At 38.2% G+C, this 16167-nt stretch overlaps 1 long non-coding RNA gene across 1 annotated transcript; it reads left to right on the top strand.

The window, feature by feature from the left end:
* The first annotated feature begins 13670 nt into the window (after window positions 1-13670).
* On the top strand, window positions 13671-16149 carry LOC307259190. Its single transcript, XR_013845149.1, has 4 exons — window positions 13671-14070; window positions 14681-14705; window positions 14816-14854; window positions 15931-16149. It is a non-coding gene; the product is annotated as an uncharacterized lncRNA (long non-coding RNA).
* Window positions 16150-16167: the final 18 nt, after the last annotated feature.

Genomic DNA, 16167 nt, shown 5'->3' with positions numbered 1-16167 from the left:
CCGTTAATTCCCATGGAAAGTTTCCAACTTTGAAAATTCCCGGAATTTTGCAACCCTAGTCTGGACCAAAGTGGTGGATCAACCAACCATTGCCATCCCTACATAAGAGGCTCACAGCTAGCTATGTCTAAAAAGAATGGCCAAAATCAAATGTGAGATTTTGCAATACCCAAACTTTCAGTCCTCAGTGAGGGTCCAACACCAGAAACACTGAATCCTATATCTCCTACAAAATCTTTTCATTACAGCCTCCCTGCCTGGTGAACACCCACATATTTCAAACCCCACACCTGCAGTGTGTGAGTGTGTGTGTGGTCTCCAAGGCCCGACTGAAATAACTGGGATTACATCACCAGGAGCTGTTTCCTCACAGTTAACAAAGATCCCTGCGGAGCCCCAGAGGACATTAAGCAATTGCTTTCACAGGCTGTGTACACTGTACGGTAGCATTCTCTCTCAGTCTATAGTGAACGGACCTTTATGTGTCAAATCAGTTCTAACCCTTTAATATTGGAATGTTCTGGCCCATTCTCACAAAATGTGTGGAGTGGAGCCATGGGCAACAACAGATGCAATTTTAACTTTCAATTGTTTCCATGTTTACAAGTGTTCTCTGAGACCAAACCATGTGTTTAAATATGCATATGCAAACGCAGCAGACTCAAGATGTGCTCCCATTACATAGTATGAATAATTGTAACTGTGTGCTGTCGTACATTCACACAAATGATAATGTAGGGCTAGTGGAAACCTCAAATAACGACAATTTCTCTTCAGTTTAAATATTCATTGCTTGGACTAATGACAAAGGAATATCAAATAAAGGCATTTCGGCCATGTTGGTTGCATCTCATCACGTACACTTTTTCGTAACACTAGCCAGAAAAACAGCATGCACATTCTTTTTTTTTTTAAATCAAGTGATTATATACACTAATTAAAACATACTCACTAATTAAGACAATCACAATTCCCTTTTCACACTCCACCTTTAAAAGGATAGACATCTGATTGACAAAGGGTTTACTCTACACATGTGACCACTCCCAGTCCAGTTCATCAAGTGGTCACCAGCAAAAGCCAATTACACTGATGTCACACCATCCATTACCTTCACAGGCTTTTCTCTGGTAAAAGGCCTGCCGTTTTTTTTTTGTTTTTTTTGTAGTTCACCATTGATTAATTGTAGTCTTTGGATCAGACTTGACTTTCACCCTCCACTATGGGCACAGCAATTTAATTAATTGATGAACTGCTTGATTAATATGTTAAAATGTGTATTAAAGCCTCGCTGGGTATGAATGCAATCATTTATCTGAGGACGTTTACTGAAAGCCTTTTTCTTTCAATAATCCAAGCACGTTAATTTGTATGGACTTGACGACATAGAGGCCAGGCCAAAACGGTTGTATCTACTATGTATAGCTATCTTTTTTTTAATTATTATCATTCAATGTATTGAACACAAATAATATGACATGCTCATAAGCAGTAAAAAAAGTCCTAGCCCTCTTATTTGTATACATTTCAAAAAGATTAGGCCATGAATTCCTCAATTAGATAGATAGATATGCGTATAGATATGCGTATAGATAGATAGATAGATAGATAGATAGATAGATAGATAGATAGATAGATAGATAGATAGATAGATAGATAGATAGATAGATAGATAGATAGATAGATACTTTAAAATAATTCTTACCATTATTTGTCTCATGCATTCAAGTGCTATGTATGTGCACTCTATACCAAAAGCGGCGGCTATGGCCCCTTAATGATACATGTCTTTCCACCATGACATAGACTCTTTGGTTGTTGTGCTGGAAACTTGCAAACAAATAATTTGCACCAGACTCAGTGACAAATGTGCCACTAATAAGCTTTTTTTGTGTGTTTCCATGGTTATGGGAAGACACTTCTATTGTGAGGAGAAAACAAATAAAAAGCTCTTGTTGCTACAGGCAGCTCACTGATTATCAGGAGGTGTAAGTAATCATGTTTAATGCTCAGAGTAAGGCATTGATTAGGTCATTTGGAAATGAAGGGGCTTCTTAATTAAAAACATGCCAAATTCCTCAAAACGTCTGTTTCAAATGTAAAACAAACAATGGTACACTTATACATCTATTTTGGTCTTGAGATCAGATTCAGGAGGTAACTGAATACTAAATACTGACTTCTTTAAAAGGGCAAATTACTTTTTGTGCAGGCGCAATATTTCCAGCAATTAGTCTGATGTCATTCATATATGTTAATTAAGGTGTGTCAATATGTTTTGTTTTGATTTTCTGACATAAAACTGCTTCATGTGGGTGTAAAATAAACTCGAAATCAACCTCCCTCGGGCACACTGCTGCCTCAGACAATCACAAATCACATTGAATCAATTTGAAATTACCAGCCTTCACAAATTACAACCAGCAAATTGTTATTTTTTGCCTCCCATTTCACTTGTGAAAAGGCTTTACAAAGGCTTGACATCAATTTGTTTCTTTTGAACTTTGTTAACCTAACAAGCAGCACTAACAGACCTTGTCTTAGCTTATCAAGCTAATTTGTCTTGGCAGTGTTTTCAATTGTAATGGTTTGGAAAAAGTGCTGCACATGTACAATTAGAATAACAATAGTGCTGTTAAATGAAGTAAAAGGTTAATTAATCTATGAAATATTTGCATTGCTTTTTATATGCAGAATGTTTGTGCTCTCTGAGTTTCTTTATTAATCACATAATAATTATAATTAATTACATTTTGCTAATTGGAGAACTGTTCAAAATGTATTGTGATGGTAGTTTGAAAATTGAAATGAGCCATGAGTTTAAACAATACATTTATGATTTGAATTAGAATTACCAGTTTTTTTCCCTTTTTTAATCACACATAAAATGTTGGTACATTTTTGTAGTTTGGGTATGTGTGCAAGGAGGCAGTATCATTTAATAGTTTCTCTTTCGAGAATTTAGCTAAAATGTAATTAAAAAAACAACTAATCAATAAATAATAAACTTAATCATCCTTGAATGGAAACTGAAAATATGGGTCAGTGTCATTATCAGAAGCGACCAAAAACAAAATGCACGAAAGAAGAAGGAGGTCAGATAGGGCTGCTTTAAAACTAACTCTGCCAAATATAGGAGAGAGAAGAAGAAAAAAATCACCACCCACGTTCCACATCACTGCCTCAACGTCATGCCAGCGATCTCAGCACCTTCCTGGCTGCCGATAGAGAAGTGTCTAGGATCCCAGTTAATAAGAATTACACACAAAACAGTATGACGGACATGGAGGGGGGGCTGCTATATGACTGTAGGTGCTAAAGATTTAGGATTTTTTTTTGTGGAGAATGTGGTTTACAGAATCATATGTGTTTATTGTATGTGTTCAATGGATATTAATTTCTGACTTTTCTGGTAAACAACTTGTGTTTCCAGGGTACAAAAATTATTCTTGGCAAAAACAATGACTTTGCATCATTAGTGTTTGTTTATTATATCAATGGCACACTTTGACCCAGATGGATTGGATTTTTGACATCACTGCCAAATTACACTCGAAGATTCCTCAGGGTATATTTTAGACACGGTATATGTGTGGTATTAGAAAATGAACAATGATATAAGAACTGATTGGTGCCAAAAGTAAATGAAATCGGCATGTGAATCACTATTGGTAGGCAAGTATAAATTATTACTACCTGATCATCATTATAATCTTATTTAATGAGGAAAAATCATATAAAATTAGGAAATATATGGATTTTTTTTAAATGTTTTAGTAATTGGTAATGTAATTTTGTGAAGTTTTAATGCAAAATCTTTATGTATTGTACCTTTAAGACAAATTAATATCAAAGTTGGTGTCATGGTCTGTCTTTTTCTTGTCTTGTTTTGGTGTTACCCGGGTTTCCTGTTTTATTTTGGTACGTCTGTCTTGTTCCTCCCCATGTCCTGTCAAGCTTCCCTCTTGTTTGATTACTGCTCCCTTCTCTAATGTGTTTCACCTGTCCCTCGTTGTCTACCCTGTCTTGTGTGTGTGTATATTACTCCCAGTGTTTCTTTGTTCCCTGTCCGAGCATTGTACCTGTTGGTGAGTCTGTCCCTGTATGTTCCATGTGTCTTGCCTTTGTGCGTTTCTGGAGTTTTTGTGTTTTTTTTTGGACAATAAATTACCCTCACTTGAAACTTTCTGCATTTGGGTCCTGCTTGCCTGTCTGCCTGTCGTCACCGTAACAGTTGGTGCTTAACGAGATCACTATATAACCTCATTGAGAAATACTGAAAAAATTAACTTTGGGATTTTAAAATACTCATGGTGGACAGATGAGTAGAGATTAAAGGCTTTTGACCCCTTTTTAAGATGACTAATTGCTGCCATTTCTTATAACTAGACTTCAGTTATTCATGCACTTATGAGTCACATACTTACATTACATTAAACACAGCAGTAGGGAACAACCTCTACTTACACCAGTCTTGCTGCATTCAGCCCCGTGGTTGAAGACGCCTGTAGAAATGGCCCATTGGCGGCCATTTTTCTTCTCACTGCTGCCATAGCAACCAGCTCAAAAAAAAGAAAAGAAATTGAATCCTGACCTGATGTTAACATGATTTGACAGGCAGGAATGTGCATGTGTGCTTGTGTGTGGGTGTATTATTGAGAGAATATATTTTTTTCTTGTGTGCACGTTCTCGGCTACTGTGTGTGTGTGTGACTGTGTGTGTGTGTGTGTTTGCATCTTGTAAATCTCATTAGCTCCTCAATGTGCCGTTGCTATGCTTCTCAGCTCAGAATAAAACAAAAATTAGAGTAGAGGAAACCCTTAGTCCCCACATTTAACCACAAGGTTATGAGGTTGGTGCATATGTGACGCTCAAATTAAACCCTCATCACCTCAATTAATCACTTAAACAACTTACGAATCATCTTTGAGGTACTGGTTTATCTTACATTTGTGATTCCGCATGGCCAATTTAGAAACCCGTTTATTTACTAGCAAAAAGAGGTTGCTCCAGCAAGTCTTATCATGTTCTAATCCCCCTATAAGGGAAGCTAGGTTGATCAGAGGGATGGCGATTAACATTGTAAATGTATGTTTTGGAGAGAGACCATTGGGGTCACCTTTGACCTCCACAGTCGCTGTCATACCCCTAGCCCCTTTGCCCCAATATCCTAGAAGTTTTTGGGTCAATATACTCCAAACATGGCCGACAGCCACCCAGCCACCAATGCATCAACGCCCTGCCCTCCTCTGTCCATGTCCTCTCTTGTTCCCTGATCAAGCGGCAATTTGATACATTAAAAGGTGATCAAGGAGATTAGAGTAACTGCTGACTGTCACATCCCATTTACCATGACAACACCAGAATAGCCCCTCGAATAAAGAGCCTTTTATTGAACGTAACTGGGGACTGTGCAAACTGTCAACAACCTTTTCCTGCTCGATCATAAAGCCATTTTGAATATTAGATAAGTTGCTTTTTTATTTGATGCAATTTATTTATTTAAGTAGTTTCCCTTCAAGATTTTGTTGATAAAAAATCTTTTTAAAACAGAAAGGATGAGTAACTGCTTACATAAAGTGTATATAGGTTAGGTTAAATTATTATTAAGTTAACTACTGACAGACATTAGAAAACATATGTTTATAAATTATTTATTTTGGTTTGTTAATGTGTTGAAGTCAACGTTTGCTGAGGCATCTTCCTTACAACTTGACAAATATTCTGGCTAACAGCTTTGAAACTTAATTTCCTCTACTCCTATTTTTCATCGAGTATTAAACTTTCTTGTATGATATATAATAAGCTGCTTTTATAGCATATCTCAAACTGTGGGTGCATATTAGAATTTTAGATAGATAGATAGATACTATACATACATACATACATACATACATACATACATACATACAGTTATATTTATAACGTATCTAACCACTAATTGTGGCGTAGAAGTAAGTTAAAAGTGTGAGTTAAGACTTCCCTGTTATTCAGCGGTAAGTGTAGCTTCCGGTGCTCCAAAGCAAGATTAATGCAACGTACTCCAGATGATTGCCCAGGTAATTGACCTTGACTTGTGCAGGAACCCAATTAGTCCACCGCTCTGCTCACCACTGGGAGCTTAGGAAGACAGGGGAGTGATCTCCACCACTCACAGCCTCTAGGTGTAAAACAGGTAGAGGCGGAAAAAGCAGAGCAAATGTTGGTCGGGTGCACCCATCCGCTAACTAACTAGTTTATACAATAATTTTGTATCCCATTAATCAATGTGTTATACTACATTAAGGCACCAACATTTAAAGGGGGAGTCAGCAATTCTGGAGAATGCTTTTTGTCAAAATCAGTTTTTGTCAAAATCAGTGAATATTTCCTCATGGTCCACTACCTGTCAGTGCTGTGTGTGCACTGAAAAAAACAAATCTTGGCAAACGGGCATGTTGCTAGCTACAGTGCATGTGCGCCCTTTGTTTACATACCAGTTTACAGAGCCAAGGCTATGTATTACAACCAGATTTTCTTTCAGCGCACACACATGCAGACAGGTAGCAGATCGTGTGAAGATATTTACTGATTTTGACAAAAACATATTTTGACAACAAGTATTCTCCAGAATCGCTGACTCCCCCTTGAAAGGCGCTGTCATTTAAGCCATAGATCCTGACTGGGACATTGTCTTGCAGTCATGAAAATACACTTTAAAATACACTCAACCAACCTCCCCCTTCAATATCTAGTATGTAACCCTTTTTCTAAATCCCTCTGATATTATTTTTGCTCCTTCCAACCAGAGTGTTTACTTCTTTTTATGATTTTTTATATATTGAGGATCAGATTGGATTCCAGGGGGAGTTAATCAGAAATGCTGCATGGTGCTCAGAGATGACATGCCTTATAAGTGGGGAGAGAAAACACATCAGGCTCTTGACAAGACACTGGTGAAAATTTGACAGGAACTGGTGTGTGTGCATCAACCAGCCGCTTTGGCAGGCACCCAGCCGTTCTATGCGGTTCAATTTTTTCACTCTAAAAATCTGAATCAGTGGAAGTGGGCAGTCGGCTTCACAATGCATTAGTGGCCATTAGTGGTCGAATAAGTTCTCAGCCTCTTGCTTATGATCTATTATTCCCTATGATGATAAAAAAAAGTGCCTCCAAAAATGTGCAGCTTATGAAAGAAAGAACGCTTATTGCTCCGTATTTGAAGGAAATAAATCGACCAAGCATCAAGTTATGGACAAATTAAATGGCATCATGTATGGTACTGGAGAAGATAACTTACATATATTGAGAAATAGAGAGAAAGAAATCTGGAAATAACAAAAGGCAAATATCTTTTTTTATCTTGTACTGTATATAGTTTGATGGCTCAGTAGGTCACACCTGACTACGGTATGGAAAACCAGGGTTTGATCACCGGTCAGGGAGAGGCAAGTCCAGTGAGGGTCCTTAGGTAAGACCCTTAATGCCAACTGCATACCTCCAGTTGCAAGTCACTTTGGATAAAAGCATTTGCTAAAATAGATAAAAACATGTAAATATTATATATTGCCATGGCATTGAGAGAACTACCTTACACGTTTCATATTTGTTTTAGTATTTGGTATTTATCTTTTGTTATTGTCAATGTATTTTGGTAATGTTTTTTGTTTTTTGGAGTTTATGTGAAAAATTCTTCTTTTGTTAATGTCACACTATTGTATTATTGGGAAGTGTCTAGACTGTGGGGGGGGGGGGGGGGGGGGGGGGATAGATATGGGTATTGGTCAATGATGCTGTTTGTACTATAAATTAATAAACAGTGTTAACAAAAAAGCTGCAGCTTATACCAAGCCTAACTGGACCCTCCCCCCTCCCTGTCTAGTAGGTGAACGTAGTATATACAGAATATGATTATATATATCCATGTGATCAATTGCAGATTTGGACTGATGTGATCGCCGTTGGCTGACCGGTCCAGGGTTGAATCTCAGGTCAGCTGCTGCAAAGACAAACAGAAGCCAAAGGATAGACAGAGCAAACTGCCTGGAATTATTTCTACAGACTCCCCGCTGGGTTCTATCCGGTCCCTAAAGTGTCACACGCAGCGCTGCCAATGACGGCGAGTGTTGGTTATGTGACTAGAGGCATATAGGAGGATGCCATAACCCTGATTTTTACATCTGCCATACAGTACACAGCCTTCAGTATTTTACTGTTGTGTCCCCCCCCCCCCCCCCCCCCCCCCACTGTCTAAAGATTAAAGACGAGATTCCAGGGAAAGAACAAACGATGAGTGAATGCTCTTGTTTATACAAAAGAAAAAGTTGTTGGAGTTTTTTTTTTGTTATCTGAACTTTTATGAAATAATTTTTTTTTTTTTGTGTGTCAGAGGAACAAAAAAGGAGATCTTTCATTTGATAAGACATAAATCGCAAAAACATCAACAGTTCTACGCTGAAGCACATGTAAGGCAGCCAAAGTCTGTTTGATTGTAGGCTCGTCGTAGAGATGTACTTTCAAGTTTTCAATTTAGTGTTTGTATTTGATCTTATCATGAAATGCAAATGACATTTAAACTATACTTACCGCAATTTCATCCACTTAATCATTAATTTGCAAATTGGGGATTGGATTTGTTCTACTTATTTAGCAGGATCAAACATTCACATTTTGTCGCATGGACGATTTTTTTGTTATCCTTTTCTCGACGCTCATGCTGCTGTATAAAATGTCTGGTGAGTCCTGTGTGTTGACTAAATCCGTCTACTGCTGGGTCAGACCACAGTAAATCCCAGTTAAATTCTCCTCAATATGCCATTTTGCCATGCTGCCTTTTTCTGACATGTTCTCATTTGCTGCGTAGGATTCCTATAGTAAAAGTCCATCTCTAAATGACAACACTCTCTATTGAGTAATCCCTCTTTATGATAATTCATTTGGACGATTCCTCTTGCTGTGTGTATATGAACCCAGATAAACACTATAGCTACATGATGCCATCCTGTCACTTGCCCGGGCAGAGTGCTCATATCTATTTAACGATTCTTTAAAAACAGAGTTAATGATGACATCAAGAAAATCAATCGTACTAGTTGTATTCGAGTTATTACTAAGCAATAGGGGCCGAGTCATTTGCAATACACTTTAGGGGTTGTTAATACCATGTTTAAGAGCTCAGTCATTGCCGTTTATTTTTTACTGTCAGTGCTCAGACCATCAGCCCTCCAACAACTTAAGACTAGGACTGATAGATGGATGTGTAGACCTCTCAATGATGCTAAGCAATCTCCCATTAAAATAAAACGGCCTCATTCACTATCATATGCTTTATCATGCCTTATAACGCCAGTGGCCTTACGCCACAATGCTGTAAATGATGGTAATATAGCACAAGAGGCTAGTTCATTAGCTATAAAAAAGCATGATTTATCTAGGACACACTATGGGAGAATACAACGTAGTCAGTTAACAAGCCATCCGAGTATGGGCTTTGTGTCAAATTTGTGATCTTGATTCTTATATGTATATCATATTCCCCTATTCATTAAAGTCATGCTGAGTGTTCACTTCTTTGCGCAGGAATAATTCAAAATGTTATATCAATGACAATGAGACACAATGTGAAACAAAACTAGCTATTAATGTATCCTATCACTCAAGCAAAGAACTCAATAGATGTTGTAACTTGCAAGTATCCAATAGAGTTCCATACAGTATACTTAAATACAAATTATGCATTCTAAAGCTGTTACTTTGCATTCTGTGTTTTTAGGGTGTCTTACGTAAATCAGTAAATGTTTTTGTTGAAATAACAAGGATTGTATGAGAAAATCTTGATATCAATTCTTGAGGAGATTATAAAATTATTTGTGATTCTCATTTAAAGATGGAGTTGTTGATTCTGGGGAACTCTTGTTGTCAAAATCTGTTTTTGTCAAGATCAGTGGATATCTCCTCACGATCTGCTACCTGTCCGTACTATGTGTGCGCTGGGGGGGAAAACAATCTGGTGTTAATACACAGCCTAGGCTCTGTAAACTGACATGTAAACAAAGGGTATGTCAACAACCACCGTAGCTAGCAACATGCCCGAGCATAGGCTGTGGGAGAATTGAGAATCATGCAGCCCCTAACTCGAGGATTCCTTTTTTTCTTAGGTTAATAGCACGTTGACATCAGACATCACATACTACAAACTCCAGAATATCCTCCACTTCACCTCTTGCACCCTCCCTCCCTCTGAAGCCGTGCTGCTTGTGGTTTTGAAGTGCTGACACCTGAAGTCTATGCTGACGTGTCCTCACCACTCGCTCCCCTTCTTATCGGAGACACACAGGCAGTTTCCACACACACTGCAGACCGGACCCAGGCACTTTTTAACCTGCCTCCTCAGACTAGTGCTGAGGTGTTTCCATATGCTCCACTGCGATTTCCAAATGAATTAGCCCTTCTCTCTATGTACTACATGACTGTACTAGTTTACTGTGAGTTGCAGTTACAGGCTAGAATTCTTAAGATTAGGGGAGGAAAAGACTGCCCGCAACCCATTTGCCCGCTGGCGAGCATTTTATAACAAGCAGTTTGTTGACAGCACTTTTTTCGTCTAAGGCAGGGGTGTCCAAACTTTTTTCACTGAGGGGCACATACAGAACAATCTACGAAGGGCCGGGCCACTTTGCAAAAATAACACAATTATCAGGACATGTAGCTGCTGTTTAGTTTCATAGTGTCTTCGTAAATTGTAATCCTTCTTCACGGCAACACTTTACTTGCAAATTAAACAGACACATTTCCCCTCAGATTTTTTAACTTTTTAAAGTTTTAAAATGCATGAATCTGGTGCACTTTGAGACGAAAATTAAGAGGCTTAATCTGAAGAATTTTGTATAAAAAAATATTTTGGAGACACTGTGTCAGATGAATTAGAAGCTATTGAAGAAGGACACATGGATTTTCCATAATATTATTAATTTAAAATAAAATATTATGCAGGGTCCTTTGGGATGGGCTTGATGCTCTTTTTCTTTTATGGGACATATTTCTCTGTAATATAATGAATGCATTTAAATTATAAAAAAAATTAAAAGGGCCATATTCCATTATATTTTTTAAATGTGCCGCGGGCCAATCAATCAGTTTTGACACCCCTGCACTAGTGGGTTAACTAAGAAATGCAAAAAATAAAATTAAATTAAAAGGGCCATATTACATTATATTTTTTAAATCGGCCACAGTGGGCCTGCGGGCCGTAGTTTGGACACCCCTGGTCTGAGGTAAAATTGTTCGGAAGATGCTGGCATAATATCACCTCACCATGATGCCCCAATGTTGCACTAAAGCAATCTGTAGTAGTGTGGTTTGTTAGGACTAGACTAGAATGTGATGCAAACTCACTGCAAGAGCACTAACAAAGATGTTATAGTATTAAGGTGACGGACACTGGCACCTGAAAGCCATTAGAAAATAAAGTGACAGATAAGCACTGCATGCAGCTCTATTTCAAATCACTCCTAACTGGAACAAAGCGAGAAAGACAGAGAGCGAAAGAGAGAGAGAGAGAGTACAAGTCTTGGCTTTAACATCAGGGAATGGAAAATCTAAATCCCAAAATCTCCAGCCGGGTGGTGGGATGAAAGATTTCCAAAATCAGAAAAAAATAAAAACATTTTCCGCAAAGATTGAGATCAGTGAAAACATACTGCAGTGATGGATGGCCTCCTTTAGATGCAACTGGGGCTCTGAAAACAATCGCTGGTTCCCTGCCAAAGAGCCTAGTGAGTTGACGAACCTACTGGTACAGTAGCTGCTGGTAATTTGCAACCCAGTTAATGATAGAAGAGGAAGTGTTTCCTAGGCCAAACTCTCAGATCAACAGCAGGAGATCTGCTTCATAAAGCTTTTCCAGGATATAGCCTACTGTAGATTCCCGTCCTCCAGGTTTAAACACAAGTCAGCGAGGTTTCTTGCTGGATAGGACAATCACTTTTGAGGTATTGTGATTAATATGGGGTTATACTTTTTTTTTAAATGCTCATAATTAGAAAGCATAATTTTAACATAGACGTTTACAGAGCCTGGGCTGTGGATTCACACTGGATTTCGACAAAGTAGCAAATCTGATATTTAAGGGGGATAATTAGAGTCACTGGTGATGCCGATGTCATTTTGATAAATGTGTTGGTGATGCCAAGTAGGTTATTGTTAATTCCAACTTGGGCCAAATAGCATTTTACTATTTATTCTTAGCACATTTGTAATGCGACTAGCAGGTGGTTTCTGCTCACTCTATGATGACACAGAACTGCCACTTCATTAAGCATTCACAGGAAAGTGGAAAGGTCTTAAATCATTAAAATGAGATCCATCTGCTATTTGGAAAGACACTAAATTAATATTTGCAAATATCAACTTGACCCGGGTCAGTTTCCTGTCCAGTTGGTGCAAAAGCATTAAAGGTTAATATCTACATTACATGTGCTTCCCCCCTCCGCTTGCGAGGTGACAGGTTAATGCCTCATTCAAAATGGCTCCTTTGGAAATTATAAAGAGATTATACAGATTAATTAATCTATTTACACCATGATTTTATGTTTGCTAATGGGCATTAATGACCATGTTGTTGTTGTTGACATGAGGATTCACAGCCTTGATATGTGGCTTGATGAGTCATACATAGCAGCACACTGCCATCTCCTGGCCCATCCCACACATTGCAGTTTCACCAGGAAAACTTCAAAGTTTGAAGATACACTGTATCCTGGATGATAAGTGAGCTGAGAATGAGATGTGTCATAGTTTCTTTGTTGAAGTCTAACTGAGTTACCTAATGTATTTCTGGTTTACTTTTGGTAAGTTATGTTCAATTGTATGGTAAAATATATGTAATAAAGAGTTTTTTTTTCATTAGCGGATAATTGCTTTAAATGTTTTTGAAACAATGGTAGGTACGAACTTTTGGATAGTTCTAGAGTTGTGATTTTTTTGGGGAATGTTTTAGTTTTTCAATTATAGATAGGCTAGTTCAATTGCCTTGATGATAGATAGATAGATAGATAGATAGATAGATAGATAGATAGATAGATAGATAGATAGATAGATAGATAGATAGATAGATAGATAGATAGATAGATAGATAGATAGATAGATAGATAGATAGATAGATAGATAGATATGATAACAATAATCAAAAATTAGTCATGAAAATAAATGCATGCAATATTTAAGTTGAGAAACAGCAAGTTATTCATGTGAGAAAAATACACTGCCCCTCAAATATATTATATATGGATAGCAAATGTTAAACTATACATACACTACATTTCAATTCAATATTCTGCGAGTGGCTCCTGAATCTGTGTCTGGGTCTGCCTCTGGGTCTTTCCATTCATTACCAACTGTCTTGACATGTCTGGGATGCAGCTCAGAGGAGTAAGACACAACGTCTATTTTCAGAATGTTAATTTAATAACGTGGCTCGTTCCAGCTGATTAAGAGTGACAATGCTGCTGGTTTTGGCAAGACTTGCTCTCACTGGGAACTACATTGACATGGTTCTGTCAGCCGACAAGATTTTCCAGGGAACTCCTCAATCAATATATAGATGCTGTCTGCTTCAACCATAGATAGTACTGTATATATAAAAGGCTTCAACCTATGTGGGGAGGAGTTTCCAAACGCTGGCTGAAGGGCCTCTAGGTCTGAGGATAAAGCGAATGCCTCTTTCCCAAGTGCGCGCAACCTGGTAATTGTCCTGCAGCTGGATACAGTGGGGAGCACCGCTGCCTGTTTGAAATCCAAACTAAAGTTAGTGATCTTTCGGCACTTGGTCGGATAAGAAATGGCCTCCAAAACTATCAAGATGGCTTTAGCGGAAACTCTGGAGGATCTGAGCGAAGAAGACTTAAAAAAGTTCCGTCACCAGCTTCTGGACCGCAGGGCAGAGCCGCGGGTCAGACGCAACAGAGTGGAGGGGAAGAGCTATTTAGACATCGTAGACGTTCTAGTTTCTACTTTTACCGAGGAGGGGGCTCTTCAAGTGGCATTGGAGACACTGACACTGATCAAATGCAACGAACACGCAAGGGAACTCGGTGAGATATCTGTCTCGAATATAGGCTTAGCCTACTGTGTAGGATATACGTTTACGAGTTCATTGACATCAAACTTTGGAGACGATTGTTTGTAAACCAAAAAGCGTCAAACTGCTCTATGCAACAACAAAAAAGGAATCGATTTTTGCAAGGTTATTAAAAAAAACAGTAAATAAACAGTACAGATGTAGTAGTCTACAATGTGGCGGCCTATAGAGTACATTACTGTGCATACCCCGCATATCTTTTTTACTTTCGGTTTGAAACATGCCTGTTTTCGTGAGAGAAAGACGAGCAGGTTTTTTATTATGCATTTCAGGAAAAAAAGAGTCTAGTTGTCGCAAATAAAATGTAGTTTGTAGGCTATTGGCCATTGTGTGCCTTACGAGGATAGCAAAGAGGCATCGTTTGTGTTTTAATAACGTTGCTTGAGTGTTTGATCCCGGAAGATCGCATCTGAACTGTCAATAGGCCTATACAGTAGCTCCAACTTGAAGTGCAAAAATGAAAAATTAAAGGCAATGATATGAGTCTATGTGGGAAATCTGTCAGTGCTATTTACTATTAAACATTTCTCTCTCTCTCTCTCTTTTTTTTCTTTTTTTGACAGCCAGCGTGACAGGAAGACATTGACAGTGAGTTGACCTGCCAGGAATTGTTTTTCCCTGCATGCATTTTAACATGCAAAATCACTGTACAAAGTGTGGAATTGCTGCACAAATGACATTTGTCTCTGTTCCTACAGCTCCAAGACCCTAAGTAGGAGCCGTCACTTGGGGGAAAGGTAGGCTTACATGTTTCTTGATTATACAAGTCTTCTCATTACATATTTCGAGCTTGCAGCCAGGCTTGATGTTGGCTCTAACTTTTTGAAGTTCAAGTTCAAATGTATGTGTATAACACATTTAAAAACAAACCTAGTTGACCAAAGTGCGTAACGGCAACAAAAAAACTAAAAAAAATTATAAAAACACAAACAAACAAGACAAACAACAGTAGAAAGAGTCCAACGTGTCAAAAGAACAACAACTCGAACTGAAAGCCAACAAATGCAAGTGGGTCTTCAGCAAGGATCTGACATTTTCAGCGGTCCGGGCAGTTCTTATATTCAGTAGTACACTTATCCAAAAATTTGGAGTAATCACGGCAAGGGCTTGGTCAACTCTGTTTTTAAATCTTGACCTGGTAACATCCAGGACCATTTAATTCGATGGCCTACGTGCTTTAAAGGTGCTTGTTGTCAAAATCACTTTTTGTCAAAATCACCTTTTGTCAAAATCACTTTTTGTCAAAATCAGTGAATACCTCCTCAAGGTCAGCTACCTGTCCGTACTGTGTGTGTGCTGAAAAATCTGGTGTTAAAACCTACACAGCCTGTAGGCTCTGTAAATGGATTTGTAAACAAAGGGGGGCCACTGCTGCTAGCAAAATGCCCGTTTACAGAGCCTAGGCTGTATATTAACACTGGATTTTTTTTCAGCACACACAGCACTACTGACAGTTCGTGGATCGTGAGGAGATATAATGGTTTATATGTTGCATTGAGCTTACAAACTAAAATTTATATTTTCATGAAAATAAACCCTGAATTGTTGATAGTATTTACTGTTTATACTTTATTTTATTGTAACAACCATGTTATGTATTAATTCTACAGGTTGAATTATCAGTTTTGATGTCTTGAACACCTTTTCCATAATAACATTGTGAATGAAGAAAACATTGCTGTATAACCTTTGGCAGATTAAGCCGTTCAGACTCTTAAATTCCTCAAAAGCAATAGATTCTGCTATAAGCCATTAGCCACCATCAGCTCACATATATTCATCAATGAGTCAACGTCTTTCTCTCTCTCCTCAGGGAAACATTCGATGTATCGACATTGTGCTTCTCATCCAGGAGCTGAACACCGTTGCATCATATTGGATCAAGTCTCCAGGGAGAATATTGTCATACGAGAAGACTTTCTGTAGAAACCAATTTGAAAGACTAACATCCATTTGTACTTTTTCCATCATAATAACCCGTGTTATGTAGCTGTTCCTACTGTTGCTCACTGTCTTTAATAAGTGAATAAACTCTGCTCAGTATAAAAAG

Source organism: Ammodytes marinus (assembly GCF_949987685.1).
Source record: "Ammodytes marinus genome assembly, chromosome: 13".
NCBI lineage: Eukaryota > Metazoa > Chordata > Actinopteri > Uranoscopiformes > Ammodytidae > Ammodytes > Ammodytes marinus.
This window is presented reverse-complemented; position numbering and strand designations above follow the sequence as displayed.